This window comes from Pseudophryne corroboree, chromosome 1, assembly GCF_028390025.1.
Source record: "Pseudophryne corroboree isolate aPseCor3 chromosome 1, aPseCor3.hap2, whole genome shotgun sequence".
Lineage (NCBI taxonomy): Eukaryota > Metazoa > Chordata > Amphibia > Anura > Myobatrachidae > Pseudophryne > Pseudophryne corroboree.
The window spans coordinates 493,303,376-493,308,505 of record NC_086444.1 but is presented as its reverse complement, the minus strand read 5'-3'; the positions used below and the strand labels follow the sequence as shown (position 1 = coordinate 493,308,505).

The window sequence follows — 5,130 nt, the reverse complement described above, 5'->3', positions numbered from 1 at the left end:
TGCCTGCACAAAATTATCATATACAATAAAGACAGCGGTGTCCCCTTGCTCTAACAACTAATTGAATAGCTTATTAAATTACATTGGTGGTACTGAAGTGATAGGAGGGTGGATATTGTGTAATCTGTATTATTAGGGAAAAAGTAAAAAGATAAACAGAAGGTAAAGGCAAGCAAAAGATCGCAGAGAAGACACAAATTTTTGAGCTCAAGTTAAAAATGTCAAACATAGGAAATACACAAGGAAATGTATAGAACGCTTTAAAGAGGACAGATCAGAAGTTGACCATGGCTTCTAGCTATGTATGAGTATGCTAGACCACAGGTTCTCAAACTCGGTCCTCAGGACCCCACACAGTGCATGTTTTGCAGGTCTCACAAAATCACAAGTGAAATAATTAGCTCCACCTGTAGACCTTTTAAAATGTGTCAGTGAGTAATTAATACACCTGTGCACCTGCTGGGTTACCTGCAAAACATGCACTGTGTGGGGTCTTGAGGACCGAGTTTGAGAACCTATGTGCTAGAGCAGTGGTTCTCAAACTCGGTCCTCAGGACCCCACACAGTGCATGTTTTGCAGGTAACCCAGCAGCTGCACAGGTGTATTAATTACTCACTGACACATTTTAAAAGGTGGAGCTAATTATTTCACTTGTGATTTTGTGAGGAGACCTGCAAAACATGCACCGTGTGGGGTCCTGAGGACCGAGTTTGAGAACCTGTGTGCTAGAGTATGTACTAAATGAAAGCTAGAAGCTGATTGGTTTCTGTGAGTAACTTCTCCACTCATCCTTTTATGTCTCCCTCCCAGTATACTGTATATTGGAGTGCTAGAGCACCGTCCCTGGGATCCAAGGGAGATTTTTAGAGCATTTGATTGGTAATAAAGCTAAGTCCTAAGAATACCTAGAAGTTGGTAACCAGCACAAGACTTTCTGAAATAGGTGCAATAAGAAATAATGGGAGGAGGGGGAGAATCATTCCAGTCATGTCCACATAACTGCTACATGTGGCCTTTTAACAGACATTACTGTGGCTTGGGATAGGAAGGAGGAGAGGAATGGAAATACAAATGTGGTACTCTAGACTCTGGATGTCCCTACCCATGCTGGAACCTATGGCAAATACATGGGTGGTTCAATAAGTAAGGTACCAAGACCTCTCTCCTCTGTGCATTCCTCTCTATTTCATTCTAATTTTCCTCCAGGCCAGAGCAGGTAGGCCACTGCTTCCCCTCATGGCCATTAGACTCGGAGGCAAATCAAGAGAGGAGGAGGCACATGTGCAGACTCCGTCTAGGCCCCCTCCTCTCTAGCTGGCAGCGCTGTGGACTCTGGGCACTAGGGTCACTAGATGTGAGTCTAAACTATCCCACAGTTTAGTGTGCATGCACACGTTTCCGGGAAAATGGCGCAGCAGGCAATTTCCTAGTGATTATTCCTATTGTGCATGCCCAAAATACTGGGGAAATTGCCATTTTCCTAGTGATTTCTGCAGTGCTGCTGATGCCGACGTGGAACTCTGGAGGGTAAGTGTTGTGTTAAGGGTATGAGATGTGGGCCCCCCTGGACCCAGGGGGCCTGTGTGAACTGCACACACTGCACTTATTATAAATTTGCCAGTGATTAAACTGCACCTAATATTATTCATAGCGATCTATGGGCCTAGTTCAGACCTGATCGTAGCAGCAAATTTGATAGCAGTTGGGCAAAACCATGTGCACTGCAGGGGAGGCAGATATAACATGTGCAGAGAGAGTTAGATTTGGGTGGGGTGTGTTCAAACTGAAATCTAAATTGCAGTGTAAAAATAAAGCAGCCAGTATTTACCCTGCACAGAAACAAAATAACCCACCCAAATCTAACTCTCTCTGCACATGTTATATCTGCCACACCTGCAGGGCACATGGGGCCTAATTCAGACCTGATCGTAGCAGCAAATTTGATAGCAGTTGGGCAAAACCATGTGCACTGCAGGGGTAGGGGGGGGGGGGGGGGCAGATATACCATGTGCAGCAGAGAGAGTTAGATTTGGGTGGGGTGTGTTCAAACTGAAATCTAAATTGCAGTGTAAAAATAAAGCAGCCAGTATTTACTCTGCACAGAAACAAAATAACCCATCCAAATCTAACTCTCTCTGCACATGTTATATCTGCCACACCTGCAGGGCGCATGGGGCCTAATTCAGACCTGATCGTAGCAGCAGCTTTATTAGCAGTAGAGATGTGTGGCAGGGCACTTTTCGTGTTTTAGTTTTGGTTCCGGTTCCATGCTCGTGTTTTGGATCTGGATTGGCTTTGCCAAAACCACCCTTTCGTGTTTTGGTTTTGGTTTTGGATCTGGATGATTTTTGAAAAAAACATAAAAACAGCTAAAATCACATAATTTGGGGGTAATTTTGATCCTACGGTATTATTTACTTCAATAACATTCATTTCCACTCATTTCCAGTGTATTCTGAACACCTCACAATATTGTTTTTAGGCCAAAAGGTTGCACCAAGGTGGCTGGATGACTAAGCTAAGCGACACAAGTGTGCGGCACAAACACCTGGCCTATCTAGGAGTGGCACTGCAGTTGCAGACAGGATGGCACTTAAAAAAAACTATGCCCCAAACAGCACATCATGCAAAGAAGAAAAAGAGGTGCAATGAGGTAGCTGAATGACTAAGCTAAGCGACACAAGTGTGTCACAAACAACATGGGACGTGCTGGAATTTGCCCAGATGAAATACATGCACAATATTGGTGGCACAGGAGAGCGTACCCCTAAACCACACACACACATGCGGCAAAGCCTGTAAAATTAATTTGGATAATCATCCGTTTATTTGGAGCTATTATAATAATATACAGCACAGGCGAGGTACCCCTACAACACACAGGGCAAACACTGTAAAAATTATTTGGATAATAATATAAGTAATGTATATAACCCTTTTGTTTGGAGAAAATAATATACAGCACAGGGCACCACCACTGGACTTATGGCAGCACAAGACACCACCACTGGACTGATGCAGCACAAGACAACACGACTGGACTGGACTTATACGGCAGTACCCCTGGACCTATACAGCAGTAACCCTGCACTTATACGACAGTACCCCTGTAGTTGTACGGCAGTGTCAGACAGGATGGCACTTTAAAAAACTAGTCCCCAAACAGCACATGAAGAAAATGAGGTGCAAGATGGAATTGTCCTTGGGCCCTCCCACCCACCCTTATGTTGTAAAAATAGGACATGCACACTTTAACAAACCAATCATTTCAGTGACAGGGTCTGCCACACAACTGTGTCTGAAATGACTAGTTTGTTTGGGCCCCCACCAAAAAAGAAGCACTCAATCTCTCCTTGCACAAACTGGCTTTACAGAGGCAAGATGTCGACCTCATCCTCCGATTCCTCAACCCTTTCAGTGTGTACATCCTCCTCCTCACAGAGTATTAATTCGTCCCCACTGGAATCCACCATCACAGGTCCCTGTGTACTTTTTGGAGGCAATTGCTGGTAAAGGTCTTCCCAGAGGCATTTATAATTCATTTTGATGAACATCATCTTGTGGAAGTAACCTCCTACGCTAATCGCTGACAAGGTTACCGGCTGCACTAAACACTCTTTCGGAGTACACACTGGAGATGGGGGCAACTTAGGTAAAATAAAGCCAGCTTGTGCAAGGGCATCCAAATTGCCTTTTTTTTTCCTGCCATATACATATATTGCCTACTTGGATGCTGTCACTCATATAATCCTCCACCATTCTTCCAATGGTGACAGAATCATATGCTGTGACAGTAGACATAAAGAGATTAATTTGGTGCCGCACATGACTAAAATTAATCTTTTTGTAAAGGGCTCTTTATGAAATTTGTCCCTTGTGACCAACAGTGCATTTACATAAGAGATGCCTGTAAATGGTATTCAAGGAGTTTGTTGTGGTTGGTGGTGCACCCAGAGTCAATAGTACATAGTAATGTTTAAGGAGGGAAAGAGAGACTCTGTGTTGGGGCACGCTTAAATAAAACGTAACTTTTAATTAGAATAGGATAAAAATGTAGTACCTTGACAGACACACATATATATATATGTAGTCCTAAAAGAGAAGGACAAAAAAGAATCTGGACCTCTCTCTACTATTATCATAGGAATCTGAGAGTAGATTCTGAAAGAATTTTAATGGTTAAAGATAAAAATGAGAATAATGGTTAAAGATAAAAATGAGAATAAACATTCTTAATTGATGTAATAAATGAGGTGACAGTGACACCTAAGATGAAAATATCAAAATTGGTTTCTACATCAAAAGAGAAAAAGATTTCTGATATAAGTCACAATGGCATAAGATATGACAACAATTTTTAGTAGACTTAGAAGTATAGGTCTATTGACCAATGCCAATTGTGATGAATTTATCCTGGTATCCTAGTAGAAGGTAAATTGCTAATTCTAGCTTTCTCATCAGCGATCAGCGTATCAGATAATGAATGTGAAATGTGTGCAAACCTGAAATCAGATGCACAATAGAGTCAATTATAGCTCCAACACTTCGGTTTTACATACACGGATAAGGATCTGTGGATATTCACAGGTAAGTAATATATTTAATATATTTAACAGGTCTGAGATCAGACAATTAAGAGAGGGAAAAAAGGTATGAAATTCAGTAAGGTCAAAGGTTGCTCCAGCACTTCTGCTTTTCACATTTGGATACAGATATCTATTACTGCACCTGAGATTCCCTAGTAGTCTCCCACCTAGGTACTATTCAGGCTCCTCATTGCTTAGCTTCCAAGATCAGGCGAGATTGGGCGTAACCAGAGAGATATGGCAGTAATATCACATGGATTGTGAATGAGAGAGTGTATGGTTATTGGCACATACCAAAAGAGCACTTCAGCTATCCATTGAGATGCACAGTCTATCTGTTATTGTCGTATTACCGGGAATTTATATGACTGGCATTTTGAATGAGTGAGTACTGAATGAGTGAGGTATAGGAAACAATTAAGTACAGGGCCCGCCCCTTGTTGTCCGCCGCACCATACAATAATGGACAGTGGATGAGAAAGGCGGGTTACCTGTGCTTGTGGAAAATAAGTGTGGAATTACACAGGTATCTTAAAGTTTTCT

At 42.2% G+C, this 5,130-nt stretch overlaps 1 pseudogene; it reads right to left on the bottom strand.

The window, feature by feature from the left end:
* Positions 1-4,717: 4,717 nt before the first annotated feature.
* LOC134938826 (5S ribosomal RNA) lies at positions 4,718-4,836 on the bottom strand (annotated as a pseudogene).
* Positions 4,837-5,130: the final 294 nt, after the last annotated feature.